Genomic DNA, 16,201 nt, shown 5'->3' on the forward strand with positions numbered 1-16,201 from the left:
CTTCCTTCCTTCCTTCCTTCCTTCCTTCCTTCCTTCCTTCCTTCCTCCCTCCCTCCCTCTTTCTTTCTTTCTTTCTTTCTTTCTTTCTTTCTTTCTTTCTTTCTTTCTTTCTTTCTTTCTTTCTTTCTTTCTTTCTTTCTTTCTTTCTTTCTTTCTTTCTTTCTTTCTTTCTTGTACTTTTTTTCTTTTTGCACTTTTAGCTTTTTCTCTTATTTCTCACTTTCTCTTTCTTCTTTTCTCTTGCTTCTTTTCTCTTTCTTCTCTTTCATTCTAGTTTGTATTAGTTATTATTGTTGTTAATTTTTAAAAATAAATAAATATATATGGAATTATGTGAACAGATGTATCTGTGGAAGTCAGGTATTCAATCTCACCTACAGCTCAGAAAATAATCTTGGTGGGCAGTGCCCAGCAACCTGAAGAAAAGGGGTATCCCTGCAGCAGCCAAAAATGTTTAACTGGACAGATTCCACCCTGGCAGCAACATCAACATGTCATTGATGAAGTGTGCTAGATTATGTCCATGGCAAAAAATTGGGTTGGGAGAAGAAGGAAAATACTTCATTAAAATGGGAGCAAAGAAGACGACTTTAAGCTGCCTCAGCTGTGGGCTGGAGAGGAGATAAAGGCAATGTCATGAAAGATGGTCTATCAAAATGTCTATTCATATTCATGCTTCAGATAGAGGGATGAAAGACTGCACCCTGTCTCATTTTAGTATGTCTTCTTCTCTCATAGTTGTATCAATTATCAACAGTTATATAATTTGCATCAGTTTGGGAATTCAGTCCTTGAGCCGAACTATTTCTCAAACAAGTCCTGGGATCAGGACTCCTGGGAAGAAGCTTGGTTTGATATGCTCATTATATTATACATTTATTGAACTGCCAGTTCCACTCAGTGGGTAAAATCATGACTGGTTGGAATCCATCACAGACATAAAATCTTTATACGGACTAAATTCAGAGCATTTCTGGGTGTGCTTAAGGCCCCAGGCAAACATTTTTTCATTGCTCTGTCAAAAAAGCTAGAAGCAACAGGTATGGAATTGCTGATCTATCTACTTAATTATAACTTAGTAGGATTGTACATGTTCCCTGGATATTTCAGTCCAAATATTACTTCAGTGATGCAAATAAGTCCAGTGGTAGGTATCACCTGGGACTATTTTATATACCTGTGCTCCACTCAAAGTGGAAAAGGTGAGCACCAATGCCAACTGCAGGGCTTGGGGAAAGGGAATTTCTTTTAGTGAATCCCCTCCTGCACCTTTCCTCTGATGATGCCATTATTTATTTGTTTGCCCTTTTATTTTGAGCCCAATCTATAAAGCTGTCCAGGGGAAGAGGGCAGGAAGAATGGAGGCTGCTGTTCCTTCTGTTTGATCCTCTAACCAGTCATTTGCTGAGTGGAGATATGTGAACAGGCAGTCTCACTGCAGTGGAAGAGCAACAAGAAGGGGGGATAATGGCATTGGCACTGGGCCCCAAATGGTCCTTGGAAGACATCCAACAGTGCTAATTCTTGACAGCAGCACAGATTGGGGCAGCACAGAGCTGTTTGCGCTGCAGCAAATGCACCTGCTGGATTTCAGTCTTGCAAATCCGCATCCAAATTCCAGTTTAGATACTGATTTACAGAGCAGTCCCAGGAAAGTTGCTCTCTCATCCTTGTTTCTCCTCTTTATATTGGAAGTGTTAAGGCCATATCTCACAACTCATATATGCATAGTGCTGTATAAATGATCACTGCTCCTACAAATCTACTTAAACTGAACTTTTAAAAAATCTAACTTCACAAAGCTAAACAAAATGTGAATGTCTGTTTTATATATATATATATATATATATATATATATATATATATAAAACAGACATTCACATTTTGTTTAGCTTTGTGTGTGTATATACACACACACACACACACACACAGTGCCTTCATGTCAGTGTTGGCTTCTGGAGACTGCCTGGAGAAGTCCCTGCGGTTTTCTTGGCAAGGTTTTTCAGAAGTGGTTTGCCATTGCTTGCTTCCGAGGGCTGAGAGTGAGTGACTGGCCCAAAGCCTCTCGGTTTCTAGTCTGATACCTTAACCACTACACCAAACTGGCTCTTTAAAATTTATATTAAAGACATTTTATACAACAGACTTAAATTAGTTTAAAAGGCTATTCTTTGTTTTTGGAGAATTTGGGATATACTGATTTTTTACAGATAATTCTTGGTTCTTTGACCAGACTAAAAAAAGAAAAAGAAGTTCACTCGCAAGGCACCATGTACGTTAAATTGGTATAAACCCAACATGCACTTATAGTCTTTCTATTATGCAAATTCCATATGTTATTATTATCTGGATGATGCATTTTTGTAACAGATATAATGTATTTTCCAAGTGTTCAACACACGTTTATAGTTGGGAAAATACATTATGTATTTACATATACCTCTTGTATAGTACAACTTTAATATTTTTGTTCTGGAAACTAAGATTGATTACAAGTTAATTTAACATTTGTGTATAGCTAAGCATCCGTACAGCAATATTTTTCACCAATATTTTCTATTGTTAGACATGTACATCCCGTGGCAGTGACTCTTCAGCATCTCATGTCTAAACTATATAGTTTTGAGCACTTGGATAGGAAGGTAGCAATTAACAGGAACCAGGAAGGGCATGTTGCAAACAAGTAATGCCAAATTAACTTTATATCCTTTTTGACAAGGTTACTAGTTTAATAGATTAAGGGGATGTTTGGATATTGTCTACTTTGATCTCAGAAAAGCATTTGACAAAGTCTTTCATGACATCCTCATTAATAGAACGGTAAAATAATGGCTAGATGATCCAACTGTTAGATGAATTCATAACTGGCTGAATGACTGTACTCAAAAAGAATGCATAGGCTTCACATCAATTTGAACAGTAGCATCAAATGGACTGCCACAGGTTCTGTCCTAAACTTTGTGCTATTCAATGTTTTCATTATTGACATGGATGCATAGGTGTCTGTTCATAACCATGACAATGCCAAAATGGTTGGGCTGGATGCCTTTTAAGATCCCTTCCTACTGTAACTCTATGATTTTAGTCTTACCTGTGAACTTTCTTCCTCCAGCTTCATCACTGCCTATAAAACCATGAAAACAGGCCTCCTGATCACACCAGCGGCCTACTTAGCCTAGCATCCTGTGTCACTTACTGGTCAATCAGGGCACCCAGGAAGTTCACAAGCAGGACAGAATGGTAATGGTAGTCTTCCAGTGTTGCTCCCCAGCAGCTGGTATTTTGTGTAAATGACAATGATCTATAACCATAAAGATTAGTTGCCTATGACAGCCTTCTCTTCTATGAATTTGTCCCCTTCTAAAAACCATCTACCATCACTATATTGGATAGTAATGGATATTGTAATTTAATTATTTGTTGTGTAAAATACTTCTTTTTATTACTACTCAGATTCAGAATGACTCCAATTCACACTATTGAAAGGGTTCTGCCCTTTCTCCCTTCCTATCCTATATGCTTGGATAATCTGTAGGAAGGGATCTCTTATACTTTCTTTCCTCACCAATTTGTGAAGACTTCAGCACATCCTGCTACTCCTGTTGCCCTAGTGTAACTGGGGTCAGAGTTAAGGCTAAACAATAAGGCTCAAGGTTCAAAAGTATCTCGATAGACTTGAACATTGGGCTTTTCCCAACAAAATGCAGTTCAATGGCAAGAAATACAGGGTTCTGCACTTAGGTAGAAAAAAAATCAGATGTATAGGTGGTAGCTACTTCAATAGTAGTACTTGTGAGAATGATCTGGGTGTCCTGGTAGACCACAGATTAAGCATGAACCAGCAGTGTGCTTCAGCTGTCAAAAAAGAAATGCAATCTTGGGTTGCATTAACAGAGGTATAATGTCAAGATCACAGGAAGTGATATTTCCACTCTACACTGCATTGATCAGACTGCAGCAGGAATATTACATCCTGTTTTGGTCACCACAATACAAGAAGTGCCCTCTCTGTTCCAGTGCCTGCCCTCTGGAGCATCTCTATTACTCTGTTCCCAGCCCAACAGGGTTGGGTCATGTGTTATTTTGAATTTGGAAACAATGACCACACAATATGAATATTTAAGACTTTATTCCAAGTTAGTATAAGAAAATAGCATAATAATATAACATGAGACAGCAATACAAAAATATAAAGGAATACTGAAGAATATAATATAACCCAAGACAGCAGTAAAAGAATATTAAGACAAGTCAAAAATCAAGGAATATTCAAAAATACAATTAGACACAGAGAGAAAGACCCTTTACCCCTTCTGCCAGTCAAAGAACCCCTGAATGATGAGGTGGGCAGAAGAAGCACCCTTCCAGTTAGGTCTGCATTGAAGTTCCATCACTTGGAGGTTTCTGATTAGCTTATATAAATAGGCTCTGAACCATAATTAAGCACAGCTGTTTTTCAATGGTCTCATCTCACTGGATTTTTCCAAGGACAAAGAGGCCAAGTCTATCTTACCTTGAATTGCTTTGCCATCCTGCCAAGAATGATACCATCAAGGCTAATGAGTCTTTCTTTATACCAGGTGGCAATGAGACCATCTCCAAGTTAAGGAGTATCTGTTTCTCAAGGTTAATTGGACTGAAGATGAGAAAGATCATTCTACTTACAAAGGTGTCTCATCAAGGACAAGACAGACTAAAGTATAACCCAAGTATACTTTGATCTTTTAGTGGCTAAAATAAATGCTTGTTTAATTCTGTACTATAATACTAAACCAGTACATGAAAAATATAAAATCATAAGCAGTTCTATGTACCATGCACCTAATGGAAAAAGGTACATACAATTATTCATTTTTTTCTCAGCAATCTTCCCATAAAACCACCAGCTGTACCATACCCCCTGAGAATCATGGAGCCCCAACCTTGCTAGCATTTCAGAAGTCCTTGAAGACTTGAATGTTCCCTCAGACATGAGGCTTGGAGGTGAGGTGAGATATCACTTTCTTAGGATTGGACTTCTGCTTGTCTTCAGCCATTGCTTTTTCTTATTTTTCTTATTGTGTTCTGCTTTGTTGTTTTTAACCTACATATGCTACCCAGGAGACAATTATGAGATGGGCATTTATAACAATTAATATAATAAATAATAAATAAGTAAGTAGATTGAGCAACTGGAAAGAGTGCATAGAAGAGCAACAAAGATGGTGAAGGTCTTGGAACCTAAATCCTATGAAGAACAGTTGAAAGAACTGGGTATGTTTAGCCTAAAAAAAAGAAGGCTAAGAGGAGATATGATAGCACCCTTCTAATATTTGAAGGATTGTCACAGGGAAGAGAGTGTGGGTTTATTCTCTGTAGTTTCTGATGGTAGGACAAAAACCAATGGCTGCAAGCTTTACAGCAAAAGATCCAGACTCAAAATAAGGAGTAATTTCCTGACTGGGATTGCTACTAAGCAGTGGAATACCTTACTTCCTGGAATCACTGCAAGTTTTCAAACAAAGGTTAGACAGTCATTTGTCTGGGATGCTCTGAGGATTCTGGGCAGGGGATTAGACTAGAAGATTTCCGGTCCCTTCCAACCCTATGATACTTTACATTCTTTGATTCTATCAGGAAAGAATCATAGATTTGATTCTATCATATGGAAGTGATTTGACATTGCCTTCTTCTGGGATGTTTTTTGATTGGGTTTCTTTTGCGGCTGGTGGGTTTTGGTTTTCAGTCTAGCCTACTTCCTTGTAGCTTCCTAACCAGCACCCACTTTACTTTAGTTCTCTCCAAACAAGGTAGCCTTGTGCTACTACCTGCTGAGATGTATGTCCCACGGACATGTATGCTTATTTGTGTCAACTATGTTCCCCTTTTAACTCCATGAAAGTTGAAGATAGAACTGATCAACCTATGGAAGTCGGGGGTAGAATTACCAGCACCAATCTTCCTCTCTCTTAATATATCTGATGAACCTGAGGACCATCAGATTTATGAGAACAAAGACCCTAGCATTAAGAAAGGAATTGTTGTCAGGTTTTTATCCTTTGGTGCCCCTCATATACCCTCAAAGTAGATACAATTGTGTTTTGCATGTTCTGAACTGCAAAACATCTTTTGCTGCCAACTCAGAAGTATTTTCCCCTTACGGGTGATAATGGGGACCAGATTATTGCTTCATGACTTCTTGTTTTGCAAATTCATGATCCCGCTCCCCTCATTTGTAAGTGAGGGGGGAAAACGAGCAGCAGCTATTTGAAGACAGTAACATGGATTATCCAAAGAATGAGACAGTGTGTTGTCACAGGGTTAGGGTACACCAGAGTAAGGCTTTAATACACCTTGCTTGATCAGTCTGAAAGGTTCCAATGATTTGATTGTGTGATATGGAAGCACCACACTTTGGAAGGAACAGCTGCCACCTGGTGGCAGACTTACAAACTGAACTAAAACAGACATTTGGGCAGGGAAAAAAAATCGTATAATTGCAATAATCCACCAACCTCCTCCTCCACAGCTTAGTACCTCCAGTTGTCTCAGACTATAACCCCCATATTGGTTGAGCATTGACTATGTTACCTGAGAATAGGACGGCTTAGTGCAGTGGTTCTTAAACGGAGGGAAATTATCCCCAAGGGTAATTAGGGCATATCCTGGGAGTAATGGAGCAATTTGTAATTGCTTATTTGTGAACTGAGGATCACAAATTGATTGCCGCTGTGAGCATAAAACAACAGTCTGGTTTTTGTTGTTCTGGTGGTGGTGGTGGTGGTGGTGGTAATGCTATTATTCAAGACCAGGAAAAGGGATAATTGAGTCAAACAGTTGGAGAGACACTAGCTTTATGTTGAGAATATCTGGAAAGCACCCAGCAGTGGAAAGACTGATCTAAGGTGTGTTGAAATGGTAGAACAAATTCTGCCACAGTATCCCTAGTCTTAAATATGTCAAATTAAATCTATTCCGTGGTTGTTTTCTCATTGTCTGTGAGGCTAAAATGAGCAGCAAAGGACTTGCCTTTAGGATAGATGCAATTGTTTTCGAGGCTTACTTCTTCTTGTTGCTTGAAATTCAACCACAATGCCATGGAACCAAAGCATTTGCTGCTCAACACTGACAGAAGAGATGTTGGCAAAGGGTTCTTTCTGCGGGTGAGATGGTCAGTCCTCATCTCCTTGTTCTTTTTAAATTTTTTCATAAATGGATTGGCTTCTTCTCTTTATTCAGACTGGCCTAAAAAATAGAAACAGAAAAAGAAGTACTAAGTGTGTCCTTTGGCTGTGGCATTTCATGTTAAGATCTTCTGAAATGATGCAAGAGAAAAATGGCATGTTCTGAAAGAAATCTGCATGACGCACGTACAAGCCCACCTACATGCACACATGCATGGATGTACACATACACAAAAGTCATGTAAACTCCCAGCTGCAGTTTTAAATTTCATAGAACAGAACCAGGTTTGTCATCTCAATAAGGGTTCAGAAGAAACAGCCTTCAGAATTACTTCAGTCCATATTCCCACATTCCAGTAAATACTCCAAGTGGACAGTTTTATAGGTAAGATTTCTGCCACATCGTTTCTCGGCTTCTAAGTGGTGTCATGATTCAGTTTCTTTCTGAAGGGTACAACTCTGGTTGTACTAATGGGTTGCGAGTTGGACACTGCAACTCCAACCATGGTCCTCTTTTAGAACACCTTCCCAGGATGTTGAAATGATCCTAGTGAGTCTGAAATGGACAGAGGGATGGGGCCAGCCAAGTCAGTGCATCCTTCCCCTGAGCGTTGCTCCAAAAAGAAATATCATACCATCTCTTTGACCTCCATAGACACTAGAGCCAACTACGTAATCTTACACTTATGACACCTCATCCAATCCTAGCTTTATTAGGAACGGTACTGAAGGATACAAAAGTACTGTGCATATTTTTGGAAAGACTTTTCACTAATATAAGGAATCTTGATATATTATTTTGACTAATGTACACATTTTATGTTCATATTTTAATTAAAGAACTGCATTACCGAAATTCAAAAAGGTGTGATTATAGAAATATAACTGCATTTTAATTCATGTATTAATTTGGGAAGTGTGCATTAAATAAATTCAAATTAAAATGTGAACCAAATTAAATTTTCCTTCATCTCCATTTCTAAGGCATACAACATTTCTCTATAATGTTTGTATATTCATTTAAGATATTAATATACTGCTTCTCTAAAAGGCTCAAAATGGATAACAGATAAAATCAGCAGTACAGAAGTAAAACTAAACAACAAATATCCAATTATACATTTTTAAAAAATAAAATACCAAACAACTAATAATTAGCTGAACATGAAGCAATTAAACAAAACCAATTCTTTTTGAAAGCAAAGATAAAGACTTTTTTATTCCTTAAGGAAGGCATTCCAGAGTATAAAGTCAATTGGTCCATATCTGAGCAATTCTTTCCACAAAGGGTTCTGCAAAGACTAGCATATAAGGCGATGGATAAGAATCCGATTCACTCATTTAACCCTGGATAAATACAGCTGCCAACTTAATGACACCCCAAGGAAAACTCAAAGCAAATTGGCAGGGACGGGCTTTTCCTCAAGCAAAATGATTAACTGCTCTTTGTGGTCTGTCAGGCTTAAGGTGACCAGATCTAGGCTGCAAGGACAAGGATGAACACGAGATGGCAGGTGAGAGAGACAGAAAATGCAAAAACTTTGCTACCATCTCCTGATCGTTTGTCTTTTGCCTCCTTGATCTGGTGGTCCAAGTTAGGTTATCCCATAAATAGGAAATTCACTGAAAAAAAAAAAAATCAGCTCAGCACCCACTCCGTCATCAGAGTTTGCCAGAAGCAAACCTCCTAGCTAAGCTGAGGACTGTTCTCAATTTGAACACCTAAGAAACAATGAGGGGGAAACAAAACAACGTCAGGAAGATGAACAGTTTTAGCAAGATGTGCTGGAAGGGAGAGGATTTTTACAAGTCAATGGTAGGACTCTGCAGAGAATTTATAGCCTTTATTTGCTACTCACTCTGCTTCTACTGCACCTAAGGCCTTTTTACAGCAGCATCTTTCCCACTGTGTGCCCAGATGGAGCCCGCCTTGTGCCATTTTGATTTCTCCTTCTGCATCCCCAGTTAGCCAAGAAATCAGTGGCCTGTTTCAACATGCTATGGGCTGCTTCTTCCAGTTGTTATCCTAGTGGGTAGCAATCTTCTCTGCTCGGAGAACGCCAACAATTGGATTAGATGACTGGAATTATGGCCTATTTAAATGAAAACTGCAGGGCCAACCTGAGAGCAGCAGAATTAACGGAAAAGGCCAGATTGAAAGAGAGGGGTGGGGGCAAAGGGAGCGAGAGATCACATACAGCAAAGGAAACACTTTAAAAAGCAGTAAGTTTGTCTTCATATTGGCACTGCAGTGTTTGCAGCATGGCTTAGTGTGCCTCATCTTGTTAAATAAATATTGTGACAGTTCTAATCCTAGCAAGCGGGGATGTAACCAGAACTTGGATTTTCACTGAGGGCAAACAGTAATGGCTGCTCTTTAAGTATTTCAAATAAGCCTCTAATTTAGATCTACAAAGTCAGTACTGTTTGTTAAATAAATTCCCAAGTCATCTGGTACAAGGCCAATAGTCATGGTTAAGGAAGATGTAGCAAACTAACAGATATTTAATTCCACTCTTGGATGAGCAGCATATTCATGTATGCAGGAAGCAGCTTTTTAATTTCATTTAAAGCATTAGCAACTGCAAATAACCCATACAAACAGCACATGGACACACACACACACACACGCACACTCCTCTTTAACTGAGGCAACCCTTTCTGCAGGACTTTGAAGTCAATCAAAGGAGACAGCTCCAGCACAACCAAGGAATTAGGCATCATTTAATGGCTGAAAGGAAAATGACAAATGCTGGTTCATAACTAACATGCTACAGCCACTTTGTAAAATGTTAATTGGAATACCTTGCACTTCTCCAAAGCCTTTAATGAATTAATGGTAATGCCACTCTCTATTTATGGCCCAGTTAAATTCCAAGGCAAATCCATTTACCTCCTTTATATTGTTATTAAACTTCATATGACTGTTACATAATCAATAAGCAGCCCCTTCATTAATCTAAATGAAGGTTTTCCAGGAGGCTCTTGTGGAAAGCAGTAGCCCCTTTCCGAGAAGGTCTGCCACACTTGGGGTTTTGTGGAGCTTCTAAATGTAATTTTGGTTGTCTAGAGACTTGCAATTAACATGTTATTTTTTAACACATACACACACACATACACTAAGAAAACAAGTCTTCTTGCAGGAAAATATTTGTCAGCATCTTTAAAGGGATGTCTCCAGATGGCTGGGCTGCTATACAAACATGCAGCTTTATTGTTACACATCTCTCTTAATTTGATCTGGTTGCATGCATCTTTCCCACAGCAAATAGCTGAGAGGGGGATTTAGTTTCTCTGGAAGAGTTTTTAGAATGTAGATGTTTAAGAGGAACAGCCTACTGAAGCCTGGTAGTAAATCCAGGAGTATGCCCAAGGGTGCAAGGTGCTGCCTCAGAAACCACTAGGGATGGGTCTTGGGACTCTGCCAAAAATTGCCACCAAATTGTAATTTTTAATGGGCCGGATGGAGGAAATTACTCAGTTATATGGGGAGTGGTAATCTTAACTATATGAATTAATTTTACTTATATTTCAATTTTATTTATTTTTTGTCCAGCATGGGAGTTGAAGTCCACACATCTTAAAGTGCCCAGGGTTGAGAAACACTTCTAGAGCTTAGCCCTGGCATACTACTCAAAGGTGAGATGGGTCCATTGGCATGATAAACATTCAATACCACTTAGATCCAGAAACTGTAAGAGAAGAAAGATGGCTGTGATGAGCCAAGCTGCTAAACTACAACCTTGCACTCTTGAACGAAACCTAACAAAGAAATGAACGTTGGAATTCTGAAAGCATTTGGCTCCATTCCCAACTACAGAAATACCTCTTTTCCAAGTTGTTATTTATTTCATTCCCATATAGTCTTGACTTTACTTTTATTATTCAGAGTTGCTATACAGGGTTTTTCTGATCCAATGCTCTCAATCTTGCTTCGGCCATTGCCGAAAGTTTTCATGTATTCCTTTATTCACATATTAAGAGAACTGCCTGTAGCCTTATAGTTAGTTATGATGTATATAAGATGCCTGTTAGCCTAACCTGCCCAAATTCACAACAGTGTGTGGTAGACTTCCAAGACTTGCAAAGGGAAAAGACACCCCATTAAAAAAGCGTGAGGCCTATAATTTACAAAGAAAGATCCCCTGCTTTCATGTGGAACTTATACCTGCTGGAAGTGTCTTTATTCTCAATATTCCATGCTGGAATGTAGGTTTAATAAAAGAGATGCACAGGTACCAGAAGTAAGGTGGGACAATGTGCTAAATGGAGTGAGAAGGTAGCATTTTTGAGATTCTTCTTCCATGGAGAGGGAGGACTGGAACATCCTCCTAAGGTCTAATGGCAGAACTCTAATTCAATATATATTTTTAAAGTACCTACACAAAATCCAATGTCCAGTCAATCTAAATGATACGTTTTAGGCCTGGGCAAATCAGCTAATGAAAATTAAAGTGTTGATTAATGGCTTGATTCCAAGATAAAAGTAGAGCTCTGATTAATCTGAACCCGCCACCTGGAGTCCCTTATGGCTACTGCCAAAGCCTAATGGGGTTCTTTTAGGGATGAGCAGATCTCCCCTGGTTCTCTTTCATTATCGTGCCATGGGTTGGCTCTGCTTTGTGCTAAGTGCTCCTTTTCACCTGGAGAATTTCTAAAATTGGTTTTGGAATTGGCACATGGACAGTTTGCTACAATTTTCAGTTCACGCTATTTTCTCCCCCTGACAGCTTACTAATTCACTGCACTAATTAAGTCACAGCGCACCAAAAAGAGAATGTGATGTGATCTCTGCTAAGGAAAAAAAAAAGAAAAGAAAAGATGTGAACGGAAAAAATGTAGCAAGTTTAATGCACATTGCAATTTGCATAAAGCTAGGAAATCCATAATGGAAGAAGGGTGGATTTCCAATGCAGCAAATTGCTCTGCAAAGGAAAAGAAAGCAGCTAATTCTAGGATGACTCCAAAATTGGGATGGCGGGGGGGGGGGGGGGAGACATCCAGATGTGGAGAGTTTCTTTAACATACTTCACTCCTCCCCTGTTCCTGATTTAAAAGCTGTCTGAAAAACAATGGGTGCTTTTCCTGCAGCATTCAGCTGACTGTCCAACTAATTCTACAAGGTTCTTTTGTCTCAGAGGAGACAAACTCTCCCAGTCAGGCTTGGAACTGGACACAAGAAAACTGAACTAATTTCCTGAAAAACAGCTCAGCTCATCCAGATTACATCCAGGTAACTTGAGCTTACCCTTTTCTGATGATGTCCTTGGACGTATGATGGGATCTAATGCCACTATTGATCTCCCTGACCTCCAAAGCTCCTCTCCCTCCATCGTTTTTCCTCCATGTGATTTAGTTGTAGGGGACCAAGAGACAGAAAACATTTCAGTCCTCCAACCTGCATGAAAATCCAAGCCAGAGAAAACTTGTAAGGCTTTAATGCTCATTTGATAGTTCAGGTGAATACAGTGAGCCTCAATAAGATTTCATTTTCCAAGCTAAGGGACATTTGTGCATTTTACAATCCACTTTTCATTCATAAAGAAATACCCAAACAGGAGTGCAATAAACAAATTATTTACAATTCACAAACAATTTTACAGGAAAAACCTTTCAAAACTACTTACCTTCTTAAAACCATGAAACAAGATTGATTTGAGTTTGGTAACACTCAACCATTATAAACAGAACAGTAATTGAGAGATGGATGTTTAATTGCACTGAGTGTGGGATGCACATTTAATTTATAAATAGATAAATAGATAAATACATAAATAAATATAAACTTTTAATAGAAGAGAAACTTGTTCAGAAGTGTCCCAGTTTGTTTAGCTGGGACTGCTCTTTATGGGGGGTTATCCACACTAGGTGTGTGCCTGCTTAAAAAATTATTCAGAAGAAATCCTCCAAAATTCTGACAAGCACGAACGTAACTTTCTGCTCCTCCAACCTTTTTTCAGGCTCGAAAAAAAAAGAAAAAAAAAAGGAGCTTTAATGGATAACATAGAAGTGCTGCGCTTGTGTAAGGTCTAAAGCATTCCAACTATATAATTTTCAAATTATGCATAGACCTAATCTATATCCCTTAAAAAAATTCCCATTAATGCAAGAATGGGTTAAGAAGCTAGAGTGTGTTGGAAGGCCATAAACAGGAGACTCTCTTTTCAACTTTGATGCCCTGTTCTTCTGTGATGAGGATTAACAATCTTCAGGGACAGAAAATGAGAGTAGCATAGCACTGATGCCATCATATTTCATAAATATGTTCTGTCCATCATTCTCCAATGCTCTACTAATTTCTTTTTGTCTGTTTCTGATCAGAAATCTTATTATTCCATTATACAATACTCTAAATTTTTCACTAACAAATGTTAAATATGTTTCCTGCAAAGAAGAAAACCATATTATTATTTTTCAATGGGGCTACCAATAGTGTTTGCAAAACAAATAGCTTTCCAGAACTTGAGAACCTGGGAGGATTTTTTTCGTGGGGGGGTATGTTTCTTCCTATTTGTGGGAGTTCTTGTTCTTTCTTTTCTAACAAAGTATTCTGCACATTTCTTTTTCCAGGAATATGAGATAAATTTCTGTGTTTGCAAGTGATGCTGAATTTAGAGTCTTCCCCCTTCTCATCCACCTACCCTAATTCTAGTTGCTGGTACATGTGAAAATGACTATCAAGTCATTTGACATAGCTTATTGTGACTACCTGTAGCTTCTTAAAATAACCTTCCATGACCTGCATGCCATCCAGATGTGTAGATTTCAACTTCCACAATTCTCACTAGTGCCTATATTGGCAGGGCAATTCTGAATGTTGGTCCACACATCTGGATGTCACTCAAGTTGGGGAAAGCTATCTTAGAATACCTTCCTATTTATATTTTCGAAGTTGGTGAAATTATCCTGATAGAAAAAAGCAGTGCTGAAAACTATTAAAGAGTTAGAGAGGATTTAAAAAATTGATACTTTTAAAAATGTAATGTTATATTTTATCAGCATAAAGGAATAATCAGTATATTAAGGAATAATATACAACCATATCTTTACGCAGTCCTGGAATCAGGTCTAGGCAACTCATTCACAGATAGTCTAATTTGTAGGAAGAGGCATACATTAAGACTTCGAAAAAGTCATTTGTTTATATAGTATTTTTTAAGTACTTTACAGAACAAAAGAATAGTTGAAAGATGGAATGGTTAAAGGAATAGGGCATAATTAATCCACTCAATTCAAAATTAAAAGAGGATATGCTGATTGTTCTCTCATTGCTTGGGAACACAAGGCCTGAGAGTTCCTCAACTGGAGTTCATATGGTCCTCAGTGTTATCTCTCTGAATAACTTCTATTTATTCTTATTCTCGGGGCTGCCCTTTTGGGAATTGCTTTGTGTACATCTATTTACATTTTGTGTATATGAAAGAGAGGGTGGAAAAGCATACAAAGAGGAATTAAATCTTGCAAAGACTCTTTGCTGGGGGTCCACTCACCATCACTTGCAACTCCCAACTAACTTCTCTAGCGGGTCTTTGACTTATTTTTAAAACATGATGGAAAATGAGGAAAAAATGTTTGCTGATGGGACACAATGGGTTATGTACAAAGGAAGCCAGAATTAAGATAAGCATGCACTATCACCTCTTGAACTGTTAAGCAACAGAATAAACTAAGTTAACCATGACAATCATAAAATCGCCTTAGGAACTTTTCAAGGAAAAGATAAGGTAACAATTTTCTAGATATGTTGTTGGCAGAACTAAGCAGAGAGAGAAAGAAATCAAAATACTGTGGCAAGGCCTTGAGCTCTGTCTACAGCTGGCATACATTATGTAAATTGGACACAATCATTTGAACTGGAGTCAACTATGTAAAATAAGTGATTGGTTTTTGACCAGTGGAAAAAATCCTGCTGTCATCCATAAAACCTTCAGAGATTTATCAGGCATTTTGAAATCTATTTTAGCAGTAATAGAGGCAGGAAATTTGTTTGTAAAACATGAAGAGGGCACAGATGCTTTCAGAACCAGTTATCGTATTTGTACAATGTCTTCCTAGCTGTGTTAGGATCTTACTTGAATCAGGGCTTTGATTTAGTGGTAAATTGTTGGATCCCTTAGATCCCCTGCTCCTTCACTCAGCAAGTTCTTCTTCAGCTAAAATCCTCAGTCCAAAGGCCAAGCTGCAGGCCATCCTTTGAAAAAGGAAAGTCTTTGAAACAATCTCCTTTCCAAGCCTGCTGTTCATTTGGCTAGCTCGGCTGCTTTTGCTTGGCTGTAGTTTAGAGATAGAACTGGATGCTGAAGAGCCAACATCAGATTCCTGCCAAGGAACAAGACTCCCAACCAGTGAAAACATTCAAGAGCCCACCAGGGCTTGTTGCTAAGCATAAGGGAAACCTGGTTAGCAAAGTCATCTCTACGCTTCTTGAGTGCCTCTGATTTTCTGCTCCAGCATTTCCTCTGTTCCTGGATACCTTTCTTCTGATACAGAAGGCATTTTCTAACCACTATACCCTGGGCTAATGTTCTATGAGTGAACAATGGCCTTTCATCAAGCTGCTCTTCCTTGTTTCACTAGAGATAATTTCTGAGCTGGTTTTAAACAAATGGGATAAATGTTGTTCTCTACATAATATCTTATCCTTTGTGGTTGGTTTTTGTATTTGATCACCAATCTGTCCCATCTTAAGAATAGTCCATAGGACACTTTTGTTGGTTTTGAAAGCAGCTGAACACTAAAGTTACTAAATACTTCAAATCTGTGAAAACAATGCCTAACATTCAGACTTCGCACTGAACCATGAAGTGGTTTCTTTGATTTTAGCTTAGCATGTTGTAGGAACCTAGCCACTATGGTCTATGGCTTAGCACAATGTGTAAAACTAGATACTGTTAAAATAAATAATGATGGCCAGTAAAGAAATTTGTGCTCATGCTGATCTCTTGAACAATCTGCACCTTAGATTTTTATAACCAGGAAGGAATAAAACAGCATTCAGTGTTTTGTTTATTACTGTTTTTAGTCCTAGAGATGTTCCA

The 16,201-nt window shown here is 38.4% G+C and overlaps 1 long non-coding RNA gene across 1 annotated transcript in view; it reads right to left on the bottom strand.

Moving 5' to 3' along the window:
* Positions 1–4,162: 4,162 nt before the first annotated feature.
* Positions 4,163–16,201, bottom strand: part of LOC148216730 (uncharacterized) — an 86,996-nt gene continuing 74,957 nt past the window's right edge. The window contains exons 3-4 of the long non-coding RNA XR_015795079.1: positions 12,412–12,561; positions 4,163–7,224 (exon numbers count right to left, since the gene is read on the bottom strand). This is a non-coding gene — a long non-coding RNA (uncharacterized LOC148216730). The remainder of the gene's footprint in view (positions 7,225–12,411; positions 12,562–16,201) is intronic.

This window comes from Python bivittatus, unplaced genomic scaffold, assembly GCF_059951505.1.
Source record: "Python bivittatus isolate LINGU-HERP-01145 unplaced genomic scaffold, Pbiv_v1 ctg000080_np1212, whole genome shotgun sequence".
NCBI classification, from domain to species: domain Eukaryota; kingdom Metazoa; phylum Chordata; class Lepidosauria; order Squamata; family Pythonidae; genus Python; species Python bivittatus.